We start from the raw sequence: 26,161 nt of genomic DNA on the forward strand, positions 1-26,161 counted from the left end.
AACCTTGCTTCCACACCCGAAATTTCTTTTCTAGTTCCGGTAGTGATTCTGCTATTAGGGCCAGGTCATCAGCATAGAGGAGCTTCTAGGGGCAACCCGTCTTGAATTCCTCTGTTATTGCCTGGAGGACTATGATGAAAGGGGACTAAGGGCTGAACCTTGGTGGACCCCTACTTCTACCTGGAATTCTTCACTATACTCATTGCCAATCCTAACCTTGCTGACAGCCTCTCTGTATAGGGCCTATACAGCCCTTATTAGCCATTCGTCAATCTCCAGTTTCTGCATTGCCCACCAGATAAGGGATGGGGGGACAAAGGCTTTCTCCAAGTCCATGAAAGCTATGTAGAGGGGTTTATTTTTAGCTAGGTATTTCTCCTGCAGTTGTCGAACCAGGAATATAGCATCAGTGGTGCTTCTACCCGGCACAAAACCGAACTGCATCTCATCTAAGCAAACTCTCTCCCTAATGAGATGGGCTATGACTCTCTCTGTGACCTTCATCACCTGATCCAACAGTTTAATACTGATATTTCTAGCATATCGAGTGACCATATTGAAGCTGATGCCAGTGCCACATAAAAAGTATCATTCGAGTGTGATTGATGCCAGTCCCATCTGACTGGCCCCCGTGCCAGTCACACTTGAAAAGCACCCACTACACTCTCGGAGTGGTTGGTGTTAGAAAGGGCATCTAGCAGTAGAAACGTTGCCAGAACAGACTGGAGTCTCACTGCAGCCTCCTGGCTTGCCAGTCCTCACAAACTATCCAACCCATGCCAGCATGGAAAGTAGATGTTAAATGATGATGATGATGTATAATGATATATATATATAATTATGATAGATTGTTACCCATTCAATGTTTAGGTAAACTTTGTCACCCACTCACTCTCTAGCCACACAAAAATGAAACACATTTCGTCGCCAAATATTGCAAGGGAAAATCTATTTGAGATTATCATACATATTATAACCAGGCGCAGGAGTGGCTGTGTGGTAAGTAGCTTGCTAACCAACTACATGGTTCCAGGTTCAGTCCCACCGCGTGGCACCTTGGGCAAGTGTCTTCTGCTATAACCCCGGGCCGACCAATGCCTTGTGAGTGGATTTGGTAGAAGGAAACTGAAAGAAGCCTGTCGTATATATGTATGTGTTTGTGTGTCTGTGTTTGTCTCCCTAGCATTGCTTGACAACCGATGCTGGTGTGTTTACGTCCCAGTCACTTAGCGGTTCGGCAAAAGAGACCGATAGAATAAGTACTGGGCTTACAAAAAATAAGTCCCGGTGTCGATTTGCTCGACTAAAGGCGGTGCTCCAGCATGGTCGCAGTCAAATGACTGAAACAAGTAAAAGAGTGATTTTAAGAGGTATGAAAAAGATATTTTTGTTTTAATATACTTTTCCTTATTCCATACACATACACAAACTAACGTGTTTTTTTTTTTAGGTTAATTTTTTTTTATCATTCTTGATCTCTCGACTGACTTCGGTACCACTCTAACTTCTATAACCTCTGCATTTTCACTTATTCATTTCAAACTTCTTTGAATTTTCAATCTAATGTAATCCACACTCTCTTGAAAACGTATTTCTGCAAAATGTTATCTAAAAATATGGGGAAAGAAAGAAATAGAAAAATTCTTAGATAATGGGGATGAGGGTGAAATTTCCGAGGGTTCCATCCCACCCAACCACGTTTTCCGGACCCCCCAAAAGGGTTTTGTAGCATATTAGGAAGGTCACCGGAATTCAGTCAACGAAAAAAAAAGTTTCCAATGATTTCAGGATATGAGGGGGCGTGTGTCTGGTTTCCCACCCCGCCCTTTTCCGAACAAAAATAAGAGGTTTGCAGCATCTTACGTGGCCAGGGTATTTGATTCCATGCAAAAAATCCGAGTTTTTTTTCTTAGCGAAAATCGTGCGAGTAAAAAGATCAATGGGGGTGAAATTTTCAAGGCTTCCATCTCACCCCACCCCGTTTTCCGGAACCCCAAAAGGGTTTTGTAGCATATAAGGAGGTCACCGGAATTCATTCAACGAAAGAAAAAAAAAATTCCAAGAATTCCGGGATGTAGGTGGGGGTCCGGTCCCCCCACTTTTTTCCGAACAAAATTAAGGCATTTGCAGCATATTAGGAGGTCAGGGTACTTGATTCCACGCAAAAGATCCGAGGTTTTGGCGAACCTTCGGTATATGTACCGGATACATTTCAAGAAATTTGTGGTGGACCTGAGCACTGTATACAATAATTTCATTATTATTTAAAGTGTTTTTATATATGGGGGGGGGGGGTAGAGGTGGGAGAAAAGGGTGTCTGTTATCTTCAGAAATGTAAAGTTTTTTCTTAGTGAAAATCGTGCGGTGAAAGAATTGAATAATACTTTTTTTAAAAAAACAGAAACCCATATTTTCATCTCGGATCATTTTCTGATACAAGTTACCGCCCCTTGTCCAACCTGTTTGTTTAGATTCACGCCTGCCCGTTTTCCGTTTACTCTTTCACGTGTTTCAATCATTTGACTGTGGCCATACTGGAGCACCCCAGGACTTGTTCTTTGTAAGCCTAGTACTTATTCAAACGGTCTCTTTTGCCGAACCAATAAGTTACGGGGACGTAAACACACCACCATCGGTTGTTGGGGGAACAAACACAAATATACGACGGGCTTCTTTCAGTTTCCGTCTACCAAATCCACTCACTCGAGGTTATAGTAGAAGACACATGCCCAAGGTGCCACGCAGTGGGACTGAACCCAGAACCATGTGGTTGGTAAGCAAGCTACTTACCACACAGCCACTCCTGCGCCTCTGTTTTAAAATAGATTAATCTTCCTAATTTTTTTGTATACTTCATTTATTTTGGATATATTTCCTATTTTCATAATTTTTTTTTTTAGATTTCCTTGGAGAGGTACGCTTCTAAAGAAGCGCGGGAATACCTTTCAAACGGCAAACATTACGATTATAAAGAAATTTGTGGGTAAAATCTCTTCCAAGAGGGTGGGGAGAGGACCTCAGAAAATTCACAAGATCCGAGTTTTTCCCTTGTAACTGTTAGGAAAATGTTTTTTCTTGTATTAAAATTTTGTTTGAATTCTTTTCAAACAGCATACATTACGATTATAAAGTAATTATTTTTTGCATATTCGTAATCTCCGACATCTAAAACGCAGGAATCCGAAAAAAACAAACAAACAAAAAGAGGTGGGGTACATATTCAAAACTTCTACCAAATCTTCCTATTAATACATGTCTTTTAAAACGACGTATTTGGAATATAAGAATGGGGCGAACCTTCGGTATAAGTACCGGATACATTTCAAAAAAAGGGTCTTTTTATATGGGGGGGGGGAAGGGTTTCTGTTATCTTCAGAAATGTAAACAAAGTCACGTGTGTACGGAGTGGCTGTGTGGTAAGTAGCTTGTTTAGCAACCACATGGTTCCGGGTTCAGTCCCACTGCGTGGCACCTCGGGCAAGTGTCTTCTATTATAGCCTCGGGCCGACCAAAGCCTTGTGAGTGGATTTGGTAGACGGAAACTGAAAGAAGCCCGTCGTATATATATATGTATATATACGCGAGAAAGAAGCAACAAGAATGGATAGGTTTTTAGTACAATCGTTTCATACAAGGACAGGCTTTATTAAAAGTTGTAAAAATTACAGCATATAAACGTGTCCCGTACTCATCAGCTAAAATACATGTGAGTTCTCTAGACATCCTAGTGGTTGAGGCTATACTCATGAAGTAATGTAGATAATTAAGTAACATATAACTAATAAGCAGGAATTGAGACCCACCTCGTTGTGATTAACAATGGATAAATTTGTCTTCTGTGAGTATGTAATCCCTCATCATATCTCTGGAAATTCATATGTGCTCTATGGATTAGGTCACCTTCTCTGTGATGCTATTAGAGCTTTTTTAAAATTCTGTGATAAGACTGTACATCATCTTTAAAGAACTTTAATGAACTTTGGAAATCTGTTTATGTTACTTAATTATCTACATTACTTCATGAGTATAGCCTCAACCACTAGGATGTCTAGAGAACTCACATGTATTTTAGCTGATGAGTACGGGACACGTTTATATGCTGTAATTTTTACAACTTTTAATAAAGCCTGTCCTTGTATGAAACGATTGTACTAAAAACCTATCCATTCTTGTTGCTTCTTTCTCGCTTATAATCACCCCACATTACTGTATTGTTAAAACAGTATAGTTTTTTTTGGTGCATCTAAGTTAGGTACCATATTCAAGTAAATTCATTTAAATTAACTTGAATCTTTATTGCTTTTTGTATATATATATATATATATATATATATTATATATATATATATATATATATATATGTGTGTGTGTGTGTGTGAGTCAGTATATCTGTGTTTGTCCCCCCAACATCGCTTGATGCTGGTGTGTTTATGTCCCCGTCATCCTAGCCGTTCGGCAAAAAGAGACCGATAGAATAAGTACTGGGCTTACAAAGAATAAGTCCCGGGGGAGGGGGGCGAGTTGCTCGATTAAAGGCGGTGCTCCAGCATGGCCGCAGTCAAATGACGGAAACAAGTAAAAGAGTAAAAAAAGTATATACCGAAGGTACGCCTAAGAATGGTATAATCACAAAACATCTCAGCTTGGGTGCAGGTTCTTAGTTCAAATCCCGCCGAGGTCGACTTTACCTTTGCCGTTGCTAAAATAAATATCAGCTGATGTAATTTACTTCTCTCTGTCACAGCATGTGGCTGAATATACGACAACGAGGCTGAGATTTCAACCAATCAGGAGAGCGCTATTTTTTTTTAAGTTTTGAATGTCTAAAAGTCAGAAAACGTTTTGATCGCTATTGACAATTAGGACTGTAGTAATATTGTGCGCGCGAGAGGATTATATCTATATCTATATACCCATGTACATATATTTCTCATCAAGAAATGCAGGTAATGATGTTTTCAGATACTTTAACTTTAAATGTTGTGCGTATGTATTTAATTTCATCTTTCATTTTCCGTCTCAAACTATTTGTTTTATTCTCACATATTTACGTTTGTTTTCTGCCTATGTATATGCTTCGCGTATCCACACATTTATGTCTGTTTATATATACATATATACATACACGATATATATAAATATATATATATATATAAACAAATATATATATATATATATATATATATATATATAAACACACACACACACACACACACACACACACACACACATATATATATATACTCTTTTACTTGTTTCAGTCATTTGACTGCGGAGAACCGCCTTTAGTCGAGCAAATCGACCCCGGGACTTATTCTTTGTAAGCCCAGTACTTATTCTATCGGTCTGTTTTGCCGAACCGCTAAGTGACGGGGACGTAAACACACCAGCATCGGTTGTCAAGCAATGCTAGGGGGACAAACACAGACACACAAACACACACATACATATATATATATATATATATACAGAAGCCTGTCGTATATATATATATATATATATATATATACGACAGGTTTCTTTCAGTTTCCGTCTACCAAATCCACTCACAAGGCATTGGTCGGCCCGGAGCTATAGCAGAAGACACTTGCCCAAGATGCCACGCAGTGGGACTGAACCCGGAACCATGTGGTTGGTTAGCAAGCTACTTTATTTTATATAATTTGCCACTAGGGCAGCACACAGAGTAGTAGCTACGGGCTGGACAAGGACATTAATGGATGATGATGGTGGTGGTGGATGAAGATGGTGATGGGAGAAGTCAAAAGCGCCTGCCGACTTTCGCTTCTCTAAAACAATGTTCAATAATTACATTTAATGCACAAAATGTTCACAATGATTCAAATTACATATTTTAGAGGAGGCAATAAACCTCCTCTTCAACATGTTACAAGAATGTTCAACAATTCTCCCCGTCAGGTCCCCGAAGCAAATTGTCTTGCCGCCTGCAGACAACTCTGCGACGACAAGTTGGGGCCTGCAAAGAGAAAAGTAAAATGTTTCCTCTCAAAGGTCTCTGCGACCCTTGACAAAATATCTTCCGTTACTTTTTCCGCAGCTACCCGCGGAGGCCATAACGGACTCCTTGAGCCGACCGTGCCCTTTCGTTCTCGGTCACCCGAGCCATTCAAAAACCTTTCCACCTCCTCTCCCTTGTGGTAAAGGAGGAGAAGCATCTCCTCTTCACAGGAAGGGACCTCACACTGCTCCGTCAGTGGCACACTTCCCACTGGCGGAGCCTTGTCCGCGGGTGGCACACATCCCACCCGCGGCTCCGTCGGCGACACAGAAACGTCAGTCGTCCGACCTCTCCTTTTTCTCCTCCTTCTTTTGGGGGAGACTGCTGACCCAAGGGACTCCGTCACCAGACACGGGGGATCGCTATCCCCCTCCGCCACCTGAGCGTTCTTTGGCGGGCAACCATTGTTGCTCGCCTGTCTCTTTCTTTTCGTGGAGGCAACCTCCTCCACGACTTCCACCGTCTCCCCCTCCTATGAGGGGGCGGCGGGCGCCTTTTCCCCTTTCTGCTCCAGGGCACCACCACGGCCCCCCGGGACAATTCCTCCTGATATGTCCGGGCTTCAGGCACAGGTGACACTTGGGGGGGGGCGACCCTCGAGTATCACCGGGTACCTGTGCCCAGCCATTCTCAGGAAGTCCGGGAATTTCATTTCTCCCACGGCCACCGGTGTCCACAGGGTCAAAGTTGCCTTTGACCCCTCCCAGGCGACCGCGGGAGCCATTTTCACACTTAGTAGCCTGGGTCCGCCATCCCCCAGGCCTCGCCGGATGGTCTTCTCGATCCATTCCGCCTCCGTGCCCGGGGGCAGCCCACAAACCCAGGCTCTTTTTACTTTTCTGTCACAATACGAGGGGAGGAACAAAATTTCCTCTCCCTCCAGTGGCTCGCTAGCAAATCTGCTAGCTTCCTCGGGGGTATTAAACAGCAACCACACCGTTGCAAATTTATTCCCCCGAGAAATAAACTTTATCGTTGGTAGGTGGTCCCCCAACTCTTTCTCTATGGTGCTCCTGTCGAAGAGGGCGATAGCTCCACGCGACCTAGAATAGGTTCGTAAGACCACCGTCCTCTTCTCAAGACTTTCAATCCACTGCTTGGATGGGACAACCTCCCATTCCAAAGCAGTGGTTTCTTTTGTTGCCATGATTTTGAAAAAAGTTAATAAGAAAAAAAAACACAATGACAGAACGGAAAGACAGAACAGAGAAAGGGACGAAGGAAGACAGTTCAAATAATGGCAACACAGTTCTGCAACTGGTAATCCTCACGAAACAGGGTACCCCTAGTTGCAGCACAATTGGTTCTCCGTGGTAAATCCAAGCGAACAAATTAATTTTTGAGGAGGGGCTATGCCTCTCAAAACACACAATTCTCACTAAAAGGTGAGACAATAAATATGCCAACAGGCAGAACAAATACCTCCGAAGCAAAGTGAAGCTTGTTACGTGCAGAAAAGTGTTAACACTAATTAACATTAATGCCAAAAAAGTATCAACGGCAAGCAACAAACCTCACTGTGCTTCCAAAAATATCCAAAATGTCCTACCTGTTGCCATAAAATGTTCAATAATTCACGTTAACACGTGACATTTGCCGGAGCAAAAAACAACACGTCTGTCTGGTAAGAAGCTACTTACCACACAGCCACTCCTGCGCCTATACACATATATATATATTTCAACAACATTGAGGAATATAAGGGTAGTAAAAAATTCAATAGAAATTTTTTGCCACTAGCGGTCTAGTGAGAAAGAGAAAATAGTCAAAGACTATGTATATAATTTCAACAACATTGAGGAACGGCCCCGATAGGCCATTCGACCCACTAGAAAGAGCAGCCAAGACTCAAACCGCTAAATAGTAGTAATTCAGAAATTTTCCTTTAATTTTGCCATCACTACAACAGCAGATAGTATTAATTGGCTTAAGAGACATGGACTTTTAAATACCCAGAAAATATGTACATCGTGTGGAGCTTGCATGAGGGAAGTAGCTAAAAAAAATTTGTCGGATGGAGTGATATGGTCATGTGGAAGGCCTTGTAGAAAAATGGTTTCAATTAGAAAAGGAACATTTCTAGAAAATAGTAAATTGAAGTGTGAACAAATTATTGAAAGGTACTAGTAGCGTAGACTGGACCCGGTTTGCGCAGACGCGCGTCTGCACTAGCCAGATGTAGGCAGTCGATATATATATATATATATATATATATATATATATATATTTAAGTAGGTGAATGAATTATCCTATGTTTATCGTCAGCATGGAAAATTCGTTTAACCGAAACCTGGGTAGCAAATTCACGTCAGAAACACGGTTGAAGCAACCTGTCAAGGGTAGAAACTCCGGGTTCATGTGCAGAAATTTGTGTGTTGTATATGAATAAATGAAAGAATGGAGTCGAACGAAGATGTTAACAAAATTCCTTTACTCTCGACATATGTTTCGAAGACAACACTCATATAAATGATAACGATAGTCACTGTGGTTTGAACAATTAGCTTTACGTACACCCCACTTCTATAGAGAAATTCTTTCCTAAGCCTTCTTTCAATCAACGTACCCTTCCCTCTCCACTTGTTCCCTACCTATTATTCCTTTAACCCTTCTCTTCCTACTATCTATCTTTGACGTCAATTCTTCTAACGGTTTTTAAAAAAAAAACACTCATTATCGCTTTGTTTACCATATAGGCAGTCATCGAAATTTTTTGTTTGTCTTTTTGTCGAGAGAGGCTCCCTTTCTTTCCTGATGAGAAGTCTGCATAATGCACCCTTTATTCCTTTGGAATGAAAACATGATGTCTTCGAAACATATGTCGAGAGTAAAGGAATTTTGTTAACATCTTCGTTCGACTCCATTCTTTCATTTATTCACACACATATATATATATATGTGTGTGTGTATCATGTGTGTTTGTTGATATATCTATGATTTGCGTGCGATCCTACAGAACGTGACTGGAAATTATCTTATGTGCCAAAGCCCTAATTTCTCCGGATGTGTGTTTGAAGCATCGAATCCGTGAAAGAAAAAAAAACACGAGTAAATAAACTTAACTACTTGTTTTGGGATGTCGGGCGGGCAGAATCGCCATCTACGGCAGTGGCCAGGGAACAAAATTTGTTTAGTGGGTGCAAACCCAGGTCCAAATTTTCTTACGGGAAATGTGGATTTTTTCAATGTTAATATTAAAACAAGAGGTGGGGAGGGGTGAAATTAAAATTTTTTTCCTTTACATATTCGTAATCTTCGACATCTAGAACGTAGGAATTCGAAAATCTTTTTTCAAAAAGAGGTGCGATTCTGCATTAGCCTCATATTTTGTATATTAAAATGTTTAATTTCGGAAATATATCAAGCGAAGCAAACATAAGCAGTAAAAATGCAAATTGTAAGTATTTCAAAATGTAGGACACTACATGACGAAAACTAACAAAAAAGAAAGAAAATAGTGGTACTTGTGTTCCAAAGGTACTATGAGAAGGCCCTGAGAAGGATAGAATGATAGGATTGAAGGGAATAAAAATAGAAAGAAAGAAAAGAACGAAAAGTGAAAAGATAAACTAGGGGTCTGCAGTGAATGCTGGGCAGAAGATGAAACAATACATGACTTACCTACGCACTGGTCAAGTAGAAAAAAGATGAATGATAAAAAATTGGATGGTCTTTTGGTACCAAAAAGTGAAGAAAGAGAGACAGAATGGAGTAGAAAAGGTTGGAGAAGAGCAAGTACGAAGAAAGATGGAGTGCAGAGGAAAAAGGAATAAAGATAGACAGTAGGTAATTGACAGATGGACAGAGGAAGAAATGGATGGTAGTAAAAAGAGAAAGGCAGCAGATAGAAATAGATGGGGGAAAGTTTTACACACAAGAGTGGAGAGGAGGAAAGAAATGGATTGAAAAGAGAAAATCTTGCACCAAATATTGAACAGAAGTGGGGCGGGGTGACATTACATTGACTAATAACCATAAAATGTTGCACAGAAAAAGCTGATTGAGTTCCTTGAGGACAATGACCTGCTCTCTGACACCCAACATGGCTTTCGCCCGGGAAGGAGCTGTCTTACACAGCTTCTGCGACACTATGACTGGGTACTGAAGCAATTAATGAACTGCTCAAAGGTGGATGTGGTATACCTCAAGTTTGCAAAGGCATTTGACAAGGTCGACCATGGAATGATATGTCACAAAATACGGGGACTCGGCATCACAGGTAAAGTTGGAGAGTGGCTGCATGATTTCCTGAAGGATAGGAACCAAACCGTAGCAGCCAAGGGAGCTCTCTCCACAGAGACACCAATAGTGAGTGGAGTGCCTCAGGGCACTGTGCTGGGGCCACTACTTTTCATAGTAGCCCTATCGGATCTGCCATCAGTGACAGGGGCAGTCATGCTTACCAGCTGTGCCGACAACACAAAAGTCACAGTCAGTCAAGGAAACCTCTGATGCTACGCTCTTACAGAAAGATCTAGATGCCATCTATACATGGGCTGAGGATAACAACATGCAATTTAATGCAAGTAAATTCCAGGCCCTCCACTACCAGTTAAGCACTGCTCAGGAATCACGTCATCAGTATGTTGGACCAAGTGGCGCAATGATCTCAGAATCAAATACAGTGCGTGATCTTGGAATAGAAATGAGCAACAATGCCTCATTTCACACACATAACAACAAAATGGTAGCAGTATTCAGAAGACTGGCCGGTTGGATTCTGAGAACCTTCTGGACAAGGGACCAAGAAACTATGATAACACTATGGAAGTCATTTATCCTCAGCCGACTGGACTACTGCTCTCAGCTATGGTCACCTTATACTACAAGGACGATAGCTGAGCTTGAAGCAGTCCAACGACATTACGCAAAGAAAATTGCATCACTGGAATGATTGAGCTACTGGGACAGGTTGAAAGAGCTGCGACTCTATTCCCTGGAATGAAGGCGGGAGAGGTATGCAGTGATATATATATATATATGGAAGATACTGGAAGGACGGGTACCAAACTTTGGAATAACGAGCTACACCAGACCACGAACAGGACGCCACTGTGCTGTCCCCACTGTGCCGACCCCACTGTGCCGACTGCTTCATCTCGGGCAAGGACGATGTACAGCAATAGTTTGGGTTTCAAGTGCCCACAGCTGTTTAACTGTCTGCCGAAGCATCTGAGGAGTTTCCATGGAGTGGAGATTTTCAAATGTGAACTTGACCTCTGGCTCGCTGAGATCCCAGATGAGCCAATATCTAAGCAAGAAACTCAAAAGAGAGCAGTAGCATCGAACTCCATCCTTGAGCAAAAGCCGCTCCGACAAAGGTGGAAAGTGGAAAGATGATTACAATGGTGGTACTCCAGCATGGCCACAGTCATTAGACTGAAACATATAAAATATATATATATCATCATCATCATCATCGTTTAGCGTCCGCTTTCCATGCTAACATGGGTTGGACGGTTCAACTGGGGTCTGGGAAGCCAGAAGGCTGCACCAGGCCCAGTCTGATCTGGCAATGTTTCTACGGCTGGATGCCCTTCCTAACGCCAACCACTCTGTGAGTGTAGTGGGTGCTTTTTACGTGCCACCTGCACAGGTGCCAGACGAGGCTGGCAAACAGCCACGATCGGATGGTGCTTTTTATGTGCCACTGGCACGGAGGCCAGTTGGGGCGGCGCTGGCAACGGCCACATTCGGATGGTCCACTTATGTGCCACCGGCACTGGTATCACAGCTACAATTTCCATTGATGTTATATATATATGTATATAATATATAAATTAGAGAAAAACCACTATTATGTAATTCAAACAATGATAGACATAAGCCATATCATATAGAAAAAATAATAATACTTATTCATTTTTTTGTACTTTTTGTAATCTAGATATATGTTTTATAAAAATATATCTTATTTTTTATTTATGATTTGGTTTATGTCTATCATTGTTTGAATTACATAATAGTGGTTTTTCTCTAATTTATATATATTATATATTTATGTTGTGAAATTTGATTTACTACTAAATTGAATTTTTCCCTGTAAGTTTGGAGTTATACTCCCTAACATTATTATTATTGTTATTATTATTATTATTATTATTATTATTATTATTATTATATATATAGTTGCTGATTTCAAATCTGTGAGAGAGATTCACATAGTAACAGTACTAAACAGTAAAAGCTGTTGTCACATTTTGTGTGGCTGCTCTATGCAGAACATATGTTACTATATCTTAACCCCAGGAAAATGTCCTTTCCTTGCTGGCTAATGACACACAACCTGTGTCCGTTTTATTGCAAGCAAGGGAGCAAGCAACTATATATTAGGGTCATCCCATAAACAATGTGGTTTTTTTCAATTGCATTAACTAAAAGTCGGAGGGGGATGGGATAAACTACCTGCATCAACCTGCTATGAAAGCAGGTTGTAATTTTATCTTGTACTTATTCTTAGTGCAAGTTTTGAAGAGTGCAGTTCGACTTTAACAGCTATTCATTGAAAGCTATAATCATCATCATCATCATTTAGCGTCCGCTTTCCATGCTAGCATGGGTTGGACGGTTCAACTGGGGTCTGGGAAGCCAGGAGTCTGCACCAGGCTCAAGTCTGATCTGGCAATGTTTCTATGGCTTGATGCCCTTCCTAACGCCAACCACTCCATGAGTGTAGTGGGTGCTTTTTACGTGCCACCGATACAGGTGCCAGACGGGGCTGGCAAACGGCCACGGTCGGATGGTGCTTTTTACGTGCCACCGGCACGGGGGCCGGGCAAGGCTGGCAACGGCCAATGGAAGTGACAAAGGAGCATATCTGGCATATTTTGCTTTATGAGTTCAATACAGGCAATAATGCAACAGAAAGTGTGAGGAATATTAATGCAGTATATGGGGATTGGACAATAAGCGTAAGCCAGTGTCAATGGTGGTTCCAGAAATTCCAAGCCGGAAACTAGAACCTTAGAAGAATGTGTCTTGTCCTGGAAAATCTGTAGAGCTTGTCGGGGATGTCCTGCAAACCCTGGTGGAACAAAATCCCATTATAACTGTTGAGCAGAGAAGCTTGGATTTGGTCCTTCAACCATTCATCAACACCTGCGTGCCATCAGAAAAGTCAGCAAATTGGGTTAATGGGTTCCTCACGAACTATCTCAGTTTAATCGTGTGCTCTTTGCTGAAAAGTCTCACGAATGAACCTTTGAACCGAATAGTGACTGGTGATGAGAAATGGGTTCTCTATAAAAATGTCAAGCGCCGAAGACTAAAGAAAGTCTTCACCCACGTAAGGTGTTGTTATCTGTTTGGTGGGATATGAAAAGTTCAGTTAACTTTGAACTTTTAAAACCAAACGAAACGATAACAAAGGAGATCTACTGTGAGTAGCTTGAGTGGCTTAAGAAAAATGGTCATCTTTGGTTTCATGACGAAAGGTGTTCTTCCATCAGAATAATGCTCGGCCACATAAAGTGAGGATGACGTTCCAAAGGCTGGAGCAGTTTGAATGGGAAACGAGGCCCTGCCCACCATATTCGTCAGATATTTCCCCATCTGATTATCATTTATTCCAAATTCTTCAAAATCATTTGGATGGAAAAAATATGAATTCTGTAGACAAGGTCGATATAGTACTGGAGGAGTATTTTTCACCACAGATAAGTGAATTTTGGAAGAGTGGCCTTGCAAGTCTGCCAGATAGATGGACGAGCATTGTAGAAAATGAAGGAGAGTATATTTTAGAATAAAAAATAACTTTTATTTATCTTAATTTTGAAAAACAAAAGTATAAAAAAAAGTGCATTATTTATGGAATGACTCAATATATAGCTATGTACATATACGAGGGGCGTTCAATAAGTAAGGCCCCTGACCCACATCCCATAGCAGTAGAGCAACGAAACTTGGCACAGTTATTAGTCTTTTTCTACATAGGAACCACCCAGAGTTACGCATTTCTCCCATCGTTTGATGCAGCGCTGGAGACCGTTTTTGTAGAAGACCCCAGCTTGGTCCTCCAACCACGACGTGACTTTAGAAATCAAGGCTGCATCATCTGTGAAATGCTTTCCTTTCAAAAAAAACTTCATGGCTGGGAAGAGGTGAAAATCAGAGGGTGCAAGGTCAGGAGCGTAGGGGGGGTGGGGGAGGAGTTCATAGCAGCACGCCTGTGTTTCTGATCTGGCGACACGCGAGTTGTGAACCGGAGCGTTGTCCTGCAGGAGGAGGATGCCTTTGCTGATCTTGCCCCACCTCTTGATTTTGATAGCTTCTCTTAATTTCCTCAAAAGTGAAGCATAATAGGCTCCTGTAATTGTGGTACCCTTTGCCAGGAAATCTGTCATCACTACTCCGTCCTGGTCCCAGAAGACTGTGAGCATGACCTTGCCAGCGGAGGGCTGCACCCTTGCCTTCTTTGGAGGAGGTGAGTCACGGTGCTTCCACTGCATTGACTGGGCTTTGGTCTCTGAATCATAGTGATGGACCCAGGTTTCATCCTGTGTAATCAGTCTTTTGAAAACTTTTGACTCATCTTCTTGGCACATCTCCAAATTCATCCTCGAGCACTCGACGCGTTCTTGCTTCTGGAAAGGTGTGAGCAACCTGGGAATCCATCTGGCAGACACTTTTTGCATATGCAAATGGTCATGAATGATAGTTTCCACAGACCCGGTACTAATCTTGACCTCATGGGCTATTTGGCGAATAGTTATGCATCGATCTTCCAAAATGGCAGCCTCAACTTGACGGACAGATGCCTCATCAATGGCAGAAGGGGGTGACCAGATCTGGGAGCTGTTTCCACAGAGTTCCGACCATGTTTGAATTCACGATGCCAGCGTTTTACAAGGTCATATGATGGGGCATCATCACCATAAGTTACTTTTATTTCATCAAAAGTCTCCTGTGGTGTGCGTCCTTTCAAATACAAAAACCAGATCACTGCTCGACACTCAAAAGGCTCCATTTCACACTTGACTCAGTTCAAACACCTGTAAATCAGAAACCACAATTAGCTCAGAGCTGTAATTTGCCACTTAATCTATAAATATATAAATAATTGCACATGCAAAATTTCAGCTAGATCAAACAAATGCAAGTGGGTCAGAGGCATTACTTATTGAACGTCCCTCGTATATGTATATATACACAGATCACCTAGCATTGTAGGTGTTCTAACATCCTCTGTCATATTTAATGGCAATTATAGTTTTCCTTTCTGGTGATACATTGCTAAACTGCTGCTTGATTTAATTATATATACTCTCTTTATTCTTTTACTTGTTTCAGTCATTTGACTGCGGCCATGCTGGAGCACCGCCTTTAGTCGAACAGATCGACCCCGGGACTTATTCTTTGTAAGCCCAGTACTTATTCTATCGCTCTCTTTTGCCGAACTGCTAAGTGACGACGACATAAACACACCAGCATCGGTTGTCAAGCAATGCTAGGGGGGACAAACACAGACACACAAGCACACACACACACATACATATATATACATATATACGATGGGCTTCTTTCAGTTTCCGTCTACCAAATCCACTCACAAGGCTTTGGTCGGCCCAAGGCTATAGTAGAAGACACTTGCCCAAGATGCCGCTCAGTGGGACTGAATCTGGAACCATGTAGATGGTAAGCAAGCTACTTACCACGCAGCCACTCCTTATATTTTTTTATTCTTTTACTTGTCTCAGTCATTTGACTGCAGCCTTGCTGGAGCACCATCTTAAAGGGTTTTAGTCGAAGAAATCAACCCCAGGACTTATTCTTTGTAAGCCTAGCACCTATTCTATCGGCTTTTTTTGCTGAACCACTAAGTTATGGGGACCTAAACACACCAGCTTCGTTTGTCATGTGATGGTAGGGGAAGACAGACATACACACAAATTATATATATATATTAAATAAGCCCGACAACTCTTTGATTTCACCAACACTTTATTTACGTATGCGCGGGTATGGCTGTGTGGTTAGGGAGTTTGCTTCCTAGCTACATGGTTTCGGGTTCAGTCCCACTGCGTGGCACTTTGGGTAGGTGTCTTCCACTATAGCCCCGAGCCGACCGGAGCTTTGTGATTGAATTCGGTAGGTGGAAGTTACTGCCGTGTGTGTATGTGTGCATATAGCTGCTCAGTGCCTCTCCGAAAGAGAGAGAGGGATTGAAGCAATGACAAAAAGGGTCTTCAGTATACCTGAAATGTGAAGGAAACGATGACGGATAATGAAATAAATAATGTATGCCAAATTGAATGTAATGTAATAAATGATAATATATGTGTGTTTAGTTGTAATCCTCTATGCCCTCCCCAAGTCTTTGGAGGGAAGCAAAGAAGACTGATAATATGTAGCAAATGGTTAAAGAAAATGGGATAATTAGTGTGAAAGACAGTTAATTAATATTGATGGTGTGACGATCAAGGGGCAATGTGTCAGTTGTGCATCAAGCTTTTGTGCCGTTCTTTGCTGGTCTGGTGGAGTGACAAATGGGGTGATTGCTGGATGAGGGATCAGCTGCATCAAGCAAGGGCTGCTCTTAGAGGCCAGGAGCATTGTGTCATAAGGCTTGAAGGGTTCTTGGGGTGGTTATATGTGTATGTAAACAAATACGTAAACCGTTTCATGATTGAAAGGAATTTATTTACAGGGTTATAGGTACACTACATACAAATGTAGGCAACTGCCACGAGTTGCTAGAAATACAGAGTACATTCGTGAGAAGTCATATTAGGAATGAATATGTTTGTGTGTGTGTGCGTGTTTCATTCGAAACAATAGTCTATCGGCACTTCAAACATTTCTCTCTGTCTCTGTCGTCTGCCAAAAACCTTGGGTTGTAGATAGATCTATCTCATCTGTCTGTTCCCATCTCTGCTGCCATTGTCTGCCTACCTTTCTGTTTCACCCTTGTATTTATAATATACTGCAGCAGAGTTTGTACCTAAATAGGTCAGCGCTTGTCCAGTTGAACTTCGCCTGACATGATGAGGTCGCAGGTCAAAGGGAGATGATCAATCAAATTTTTGACAGGACAAAGAAAACCTTTTTTCGCACCTGTTGATCGTTGTGGTTTGGACGACCGAGAATTCTTGGATTCGGTTTTGAATCTAGGCTTAGAGAAGGAAGTGTTAATTCTTACTGGTTCTTGGGGTACAACCATTGGTGGAACATCTTGAGGTAGGTGAGGTGGTGAAGGTGGGAGGAGTTGATTTGGCTCTGGGTGTAGGCAGTGTAAATGGGTTCCCAGTTGTGGTGGTCTTGGTGTTAGGAAGTGGGCATGTTGGGTAGGCCTGAGGTGTCAGTGGTGTAGGAGCTGTTAAACTGGGTTGAGAAGGTATTGGTGTCAGGAATACAGGTGGTCCAGGGGCTATGAGTAGTGGTGCACGAGGAACAACCAGTAGATACTTCTGGAGGAATTTTCTGTTGTGCAGTGTGACTCGGCCTGAGCCATCCACTCTCGCCACATACTGATTGAACTGGTGTACCTCTATGATGACACTAGTTTTGTCCCATTTGGTAGGATTGGGTCCAACTTGGTTTTCGATTTGGATACAATCTCGGACAGTCAGTGGTGGAAGTGGGCGTTTGTGTTCTGACAACCGTTTGGCAGCATGCATGTGGCGGTTATGCAGGGCTTCTTTGCAAGAAGTCATACTCTCACGCCATGTGGAGTGTGGCTGGTGCTTGCTGAAATGTAGGGGAATAAAGTCTCATATTGGGCAGCAAAAGATGCACATGGCTGGGGACAAGTGTGTGTCCCAGTCAGGTGTATTTCTGTATTGTAGCATTGCGTGCTGGAAACTGTCAGTACTGATGGAGCCATTGGCATCAGTGATGTGTGTAATGAGATGCTTTATTGTCTTGACACTGACCTCGGCACGGAAGTTGCCATAGGGAAATGCAACAGGGATGATTCTGTGGTGACCTTCCCAGTTATGGAGGAAGGTGACTGTTTAATGTGTGGTAAACTCTGGCCCTCCATCCAATGTCATGAAGATGTGGCACAGGGTGGCAATAAATCCCACTGTACCATTAGATGCTTTCTCCATGATGGGCCAGTTACTGTATCTGTCCTCAGCCACGAGGTAGTGTCGGCTGTAGTACTGGAAATAATTGGCAACTAAGCTTTGGAATGGGTAAGCAAAATTCATTGAAGGCAGTGGGGGGCGCTTGGCTGTGAGCGTGCCATTTGGTTGCAGGCTGAGCAGCGTTCTTGCATTTCAATGATGGCTGGGGTCATGCCCGGCCAGAAGAAGGATGTCTCTGCTCTAGTACAAATTTGTATCACACCCTGATGTGCTGAGTGTAATGCCTGGAGGATCTGCATGTGAAGGGAGGTAAGTATGACAATCCTGCCATGATACAGGATAACTCCATCAAAGCTGGTGAATTCATCATGAAACTGGTAGTCCTGCAGCAGCCCTGGGGGTATTTGGACTGGTCCTCTGGGAAGCTATCTTTGATTACGTCCATGAGTTTGGTCATGCTTGGGTTGCTGTTAATAGCAGTGTGGACCATGTGACAGATTGGATGATCTCAGTAACCGGTGAAATGTAGTCATTGTGAGAGCTTGTTGTAGTGTTGTCATCTCCGGTAGAGCGGATGGTTGCCAGGAAAGAATGTTGCAGAAATGGGTGGCTGAGCGGCTCAGTTGGATGGGTTGTGGCAGCAACATCATCAGGGAAGTTTGGTGGTGTGGGCTGTCTGAGAGGGTGGTGTAAGACAGCATCAGCTGTTGCATGGTGAGCAACAGTCTCCACTCTGCTCCAGACATTTGCCTGCCTGTGGTCATGCGTAAAGACACACTTTGCAAAAATTGCCCCTCCGCAAAAATTAATTTGTTTGCGAAAATTGTCTTTGTGTTTGTGAATTTCCACTGGATTACCAAGGAGTACCAAGGCAGGAAGGACTATTTTTGCGACTGGAGTACCTGTATTATTACGGAGTTGCGGAATTGTGTTGCCATGGATTGAACTGTCTTCCTTCGTTCTTTTCTCTGCTCTGTCTGTTCTTTTTTTGTGTTTATTACTGAACTTTTATTTAGAACATTTGAACTTTTGTTGAACTCTTTTTTGTTTCTTTGTGGTTTTAAATCATGGCAACAAAGAAAACCACTGTGCTGGAATGGGAAATTGTGCTCACCCCACCCCAAGCAGTGGATAGAGGACACCATCACTTTGTTCTTTCAGGACGAAATTGAAAAAGAGTTGGCAGAATACCTGCCAACTATCAAGTATATTGCAAAGGGTGTCAAATTCGCATCAGTGTGATTGCTGTTTGACACTCCTAAAGAGGCTAGCGTGTTCACTAGTCGTCCGCTGAAAGGGGAAAAGATTTTGTTCCTCCCCACATATCGTGGAAGGAAATTGACAAGAGCCTGGGTTAGTGGGCTGCCACCCGGCATAGAGCCTGAGTGGATAGAGGATACTATCCGCCGGGGTCTGGGTGGCAGCGGAGCCAGGCTCTTGAATGTTAGAATGCTTCCTGTGGCTGATTGGGTGGGGTTGAAAGCAATTTTGACCCTATGGACCCAATCAGCCAAAGATCTGGTCTTCCCAGATTTTTTAAAGATGGATGGTTCTTGGTATCCGGTGACTCTTGAGGGACGCCCCCCCCCCCAAGTGTCACCTGTGCCTGGAATCGGGCCACATAAGAAAAAACTGTTGCCGGGACCGAGCAAATGTCTTGGAACAGTTAATCAATGAAGAACTCCCTGTTCCCCCAACGGAGCACCCTGCACCTTCATTGGAGGGAAAGAGGGAGAAAGTCGAGGAGGAGGCAACCCCCCCTTGAAAGAAGGAACAAAAAGAAAGAAGGTGGGCAACAATGGTTGCCCACCGTCGGATCCCGAAACAGCGGAAGGGAAAGAGGGATCTATGGACAAGCCGGAGGAACCTCACTCTCTCGCCATGAAAAAGGGAAAGAGAAAGAAAAATGGGGCATCGCCGGTGGTTGCTGATGCACCGGCGGCATGTTCCAAAACCCCTTCGGTGGAACGTGAACCAACAGAGGGGGTGAAGAAGAAGGCCCCTCCCAGTGGAAATGTTGAAGAACATGTGATCTTCTATCTCAGGGGAGGGGCCGTAGAGAACTATATAGAAAGTTCCTGTGATAGTCCTTACCTAATGGACTCGACTTGTATTCCAGAGTGGCCTCCGCAGGTTGCTGCTCGGGTACTGGAAGAAAGGAACCTCTATCACATAATGAACTCCTTCTCAAAGGAAGAGTATAGATCATGTGTAAAGGACCCCAACTTACGGCTGCTGGAATGCCTGCAGGAAGCAAGAAAATTTATTACTCATTGATGTTATTGTTTTTGATTGTAATGGACATTTTAGTCCATAAATATGTTATAAAACTGTAAGAGGTTTAATACCTCATTTAGTATTTAAAAAAACCCCAATGTTTTAGAGAAGCAAAAGTCGGCGGGCTCTTTTCGTCTTCTCCCATTCTTATCATCCTTGTATCATTATCATTCACCTCGTTAATGTCTTTGTCCAGCCTGCGAGCTACCATACTCTATGTACTGCCTTTATGGCAAATTCAATAAAATAAAGTAGCTTGCTTACCAACCACATGGTTCTGGGTTCAGTCCCACTGTGTGGAACCTTGAGCAAGTGTCTCCTACTATAGCCTTGGGCCAACCAAAGCCGTGTGAGTGGATTTGGTAGACAGAAACAGAAAGAAGCCCGTCGTATATATGTATATATATATGTATATATATATATATATATATATATATATATATATATCATCATCATCATCGTTTAATGTCCGCTTTCCATGCTAGCATGGGTTGGACGGTTCGACTGGGGTTTGGGAATCCAGGAGGCTGCACCAGGCCCAGTCTGATCTGGCAGTGTTTCTACAGCTGGATGCCCTTCCTAATGCCAACCACTCCGTGAGTGTAGTGGGTGCTTTTTATGTGCCAGGTGGCGCTGGCAATGACCACGATCGGTTGGTGCTTTTTTACGTGCCACCGGCACTGGTGTCACAACTACAATTTCCATTGATCTTTGAGCGATTTCGATTTCGGTTTCACTTGCCTCAACAGGTCTTCGCAAGCAGAGTTTTGTGTCCCAAGAAGGAAAGGTATGCATAAGTGGGCTGGCTACATCCCAGGTAGAGGCCACAGGTTATGGCCTCACTTATCCTGCTGGGTCTTCTCACGCACAGCATACTTCCAAAGGTCTCAGTCACTAGTCATGGCCTCAGTGAGACCCCGTGTTTGGAGGTCGTGCTTCACCACTTCATCCCAGGTTTTCCTGGGTCTACCTCTTCCACAGGTAGGGTGTGGCACTTTTTCACACAACTATCTTCATCCATTCTCGCCACATGACCATACCAGCTCATTCGTCTCTCTTGCACACTACAAGTGATGCTTCTTAGGTCCAACTTTTCTCTCAAGGTACTTACACTCTGTGGAGTATGAACACTGACATTACACATCCATTGGAGCATACTGGCTTCATTTCTTTAAGCTTACACATATCCTCAGCAGTCACGGCCCATGTTTTACTGCCATGTAGCATGGCTGTTCGTACACATGCGTCATACAGTCTGCCTTTTACTCTGAGCGAGAGGCCTTTTGTCACAAGCAGAGGTAAGAGCTCTCTGAACTTTGCCCAGGCTATTCTTACTCTAGCAGCTACACTTTCAGCACACCCGCCCCCCGCTACTGACTTTGTCACCTAGGTAACAGAAACTATCAACTACTTCTAGTTTTTCTCCCTGGAATGTGACGGAACTTGTTCTCTGCACATTTTCATTGTTTATTGCTCCTGAGCATCTGCCACATACAAAAACTATCTTCCCAGTTAGCCTTCCTTTGACATTGCTGCACCTCTTATGTGTCCATAACTTACACTTGGTACATCTTATAGAGTTTCTACCTACGCCTTTTCTACAGATCGAGCAGGGCCATCTACCTGAAGGTGTTTGTGATGTGTCTACCTTCCTACTTATTAGGACTTTGGTTTTAGTTAGGTTGACTCTAAGGCCCTTCGATTCTAATCCTTGCTTCCACACCTGAAACTTCTCCTCTAGTTCTGATAGTGACTCAGCAATTAGAGCAAGGTCATCAGCCTAGAGGAGCTCTCAGGGGCATCCTGTCCTGAATTCCTCTGTTATTGCCTGGAGAACTATGATAAATAGGGGGGGGGGGGGGCTGAGGACTGAACCTTGGTGGACCCTACCTCTACCCGGAATTCTTCACTACTTGTTGCCAACCCTCACCTTACTAATAGCATCCCTGTACATGGCTCTCACAGCTCTCACTAACCATTCATCTATCCCTAGTTTCCTCATTGACCACCAGATAAGGGATTGGGGGACCCTGTCAAAAGCTTTCTCCATGTCAACGAAAGCCAGGTACAGAGGTTTATCTTTGGCCAAGTATTTCTCCTGCAGCTGTCTTACCAGGAATATAGCATCAGTGGTGCTTTTCCCTGGCACAAGCCCAAACTGCATCTCATCTAAACTGACTATTTCTCTAATTAGCTATGATCCTCTCCGTGACCTTCATTATCTGATCCAGCAACTTGATACTTCTGTAATTATTTGTATCTAAAGCATCACCTTTACCTTTGTAGCAGTTGACTATAGTGCTGCTACACTAGTCATTGGGTATGACTCCTTTATGTATCACCTGATTAACTATACGGGTGACTATGCCATAGTCACCTGTATAGTGTGACGCTGCCAGATATTTTGAGCATCTATGCAGTGATTCCTGATGGGCCGGGGGCTTTTCCTGCCTTCATACTCTTGATTGCTTTAACTACCAAGGTACTGTCAATTCGGATAGCTGGTCTCTCTGTTGGGTCAACATTCGGCAAACTCTCTTTCTCCCATTCATTCTCTTTATTGAGCAACATTTCATAGTAGCGTCTCCAAACCTCTTTCTTTGCAGCCTCGTTTAGTGCAAGTGAACCATCATCCATGCGGACACATTTCTCTCCTACCACATCACGATTCTCTCTCACACACTGTCTTGCAACACGAAATACTTCAAGTCTTTGGTCCTCATGGCGCAGAACATTGGCAAATTTTTTCTTATCTGCTTCCCCTCTGGCTAAATAAACCTGTCTCCTAGCTTCCCTTCAGGCAGTCTGATACAATTCCTTGCTACCTCCATTCTTCCAGTCCTTCCAAGCCTGTTTCTTTTGTCTAAATAGCCCTGTCAACCACATTGTTCCACCACCACATTACTTTGAGTCGAGATGGGACTTTGCACCATCCACAGATCTGGTCAGTGGCTCTCAGCAGGTTGTCCCGTAGAAACCTCCAGTTGTCTTCCACGTTATGTGATGTTATATCCCCTTCTATTTCATCGAAGGCTTTGAGTAATACGTCTCTAAATCTCTGTCCATTTGCAGGATCTTCAAGCTTCCAGACCCTTCTCCTCCATGCTGGTCTTCTGGGCATCCATTTAGCCCTGATCTTGAAGTTTCTAACTACTAATCTATGTTGAGGGGTACATTCTTCGCCTGGGAAGGTTTTGGCATTTATAAGCGGCCCTCTTTCGCTTTTTCTGGTGAGGATGTAGTCAATTTGGCCAGTGTGTCTGCGAGAATGGTAGGTGACTAGGTGAGAGGTGGGTTTCCTGAAGTTGGTATTGCAGACCATAAGATCATTTGCATCGCAGAACTCTAGCAGCCTGGTTCCCTCCTCATTGTGAGAACCAAGACCGTAGCCTCCATGTATGCCATGGAAGTCCCCGACATGCCGACCAACATGTCCATTGAAGTCACCAGCAACAAAGAGAAGGTCCATGTCATTTGTCAATGAGGTAGTCTGCAATAGGGTATCATAGAAGTGATCTTTCTGCCCTTCCGGTAGCCCCGGTTGAGGGGCATAGGCTGAGATAATGATAGCTGACCTATGGTGAAGCACTAATCCAATCTTAAGTACTCTGTCACATACTCTGACTACCTCAATTACCTTGTCAACCCATTTCTCCGCAAGAAGTATACCCACGCCCCTGACCCCATCATTGTTCCCTGCCCAGAAAATCTTGTACCTGTGTTCTTTGCCTGTGAGGAACCTAGCGGAACCTCCTCTCCACCTTACTTCTTGAGTGCAGCACATATCAACACATCTCCGCTCAAGCATCTCAACAATCTCACCAGACTTACCTTTCAGTGTGCCCACTCTGAGGGTGTGGGAGGTGTGGGCCTGTGAGACCCTGGGATGAGGGACAGCAGTGTCATGTACCTGAAAAGAAAGCTTGCATTTGGCAGAATTCATAAAGAAACACTAGACTACAACCTACATACACTACACCATTTTTTGCACTATATGATCAAATAAACCCTACGTAGGGGTGTGGATGGCATTTGGCCCTTAGAAGTGTTCGCGGGGGGGGGGTACACAAGGAAGACAAAGGCTAGTAACTTCCGGTTAAGGTGGAGGGGGTGGGAGGGCGAGTGTATCGCGAAACAGCAAGTTTAGACTAGAGCATCGTCTTCTGCGCTTGTAAGCTATGGTTAAACAAATTTAGGGAGAATGAAATAACGAAATGATAACCTTGAATAAAATAAGAATAAAATATAATGATTAACAGATATGCATGATCTTAAGACAAACAAGGAAGACGAAGCTATCGGAACAATGTTTAAATGTTAGAGAAATAGATAGATAATAGAGAACGAATGGGGGGCGGTTAGGGTTACGATGTACATATATATAGGAGTGGCTGTGTGGTAAGTAGCTTGCTAACCAGCCACATGGTTCCGGGTTCAGTCCCACTGCGTGACATCTTGGGCAAGTGTCTTCTACTATAGCCTCGGGCCGACCAATGCCTTGTGAGTGGATTTGGTAGACAGAAACTGAAAGAAGCCTGTCGTATATATGTATATATAATATGTGTGTCTGTGTTTGTACCCCTAGCATTGCTTGACAACTGATGCTGGTGTGTTTACGTCCCCGTCACTTAGCGGTTCGGCAAAAGAGACCGATAGAATAAGTACTGGGCTTACAAAGAATAAGTCCCGGGGTCGATTTGCTCGACTAAAGGCGGTGCTCCAGCATGGCTGCAGTCAAATGACTGAAACAAGTAAAAGAGTAAAAAAGAAAAGTTGTATGTAAAATTTGTACAATAAAATATTGTATTTATTTGTATGAAAATTTAAAAATTAGTTTCTTTAAAAAGGAAAAGATTTTGCATAGCTTTTAGTTTTATCTAGTGCTTTCTGTAATATTTACATCTGAATTTTAGTTTAACATTTACCTTTATATTATTATTTTTTTCTCACAAAAATATGTACTATATTTTTAACATAAGCATTTAATATTAAAAGCTTTAGTTTTATTGTTAAAGTTTTTTATTTTTCCAATCGGCATTTTAATTTTTTTGAAACTTTATTAAATTGAGTGATAGTAAAACCTATTACTTTTTGTTTTATTTCCTAATTTTAAATATATCCTATTTTTCATCTTGCTGAAATTTAAAAATAGTTTTCAAATTTTTAAAAATTAAGTTAATATTACTTAGTATGTTACTATAATGATTTGATAATGTTTCTGCACATATCTTGAGTTTTAAGAATCACATTATTTCATATATATGAAAACTGTGGATCAAACTTGTTTATAATCTATTAACTGAGAAAGATGTTTGTTTTTACATGATAATAATATCCAAGCTTTATACCTATTTCCTTATTACCCACAAGGGGCTAAACATAGAGGGGACAAACAAAGACAGACATAGGTATTAAGTTGATTACATCAACCCCAGTGTATAACTGGTACTTAATTTATCAACCCTGAAAGGATGAAAGGCTAACGATTCTGCCAGCTTGCTGCCTTATCCAAGCTTTATACCAGTGGTTCTTAACCTGAGTCTTGTAACAAAAACAATTACAAAATAAAAGCAAATATTAAAGATACAATTCAGAATTAGTGAGGGTTTTGAGGGATATAAGGAGGGGCGGGGGTCAATAAATAAAGAAAGTGGTAAGCGGCGCTAAGATAGTAGAATAAGAAAACTAAAGGTATAAGGTAATACTTTTGCATTTTTTCATAAACTTCTCATTATTTGACCATGCTCTCATTAAGAACATAACAAATATAATTTTTGCTTGTTGAATTCTTGTGTGTGATATTTGAATTACTACATTTGTAGAGTTGTAGAATTTGGATC

The 26,161-nt window shown here is 42.4% G+C and overlaps 1 protein-coding gene across 1 annotated transcript in view; it reads left to right on the plus strand.

The window, feature by feature from the left end:
* Positions 1-4,793: 4,793 nt before the first annotated feature.
* The window catches only part of LOC115219951 (dual specificity protein kinase TTK-like), a 69,202-nt gene continuing 47,834 nt past the window's right edge, over positions 4,794-26,161 (plus strand). The window contains exon 1 of the mRNA XM_036509475.1: positions 4,794-4,945. The gene's annotated coding sequence lies outside the window, so the exon portion shown is untranslated. The remainder of the gene's footprint in view (positions 4,946-26,161) is intronic.

Source organism: Octopus sinensis, linkage group LG15, assembly GCF_006345805.1.
Source record: "Octopus sinensis linkage group LG15, ASM634580v1, whole genome shotgun sequence".
Taxonomy (NCBI): domain Eukaryota; kingdom Metazoa; phylum Mollusca; class Cephalopoda; order Octopoda; family Octopodidae; genus Octopus; species Octopus sinensis.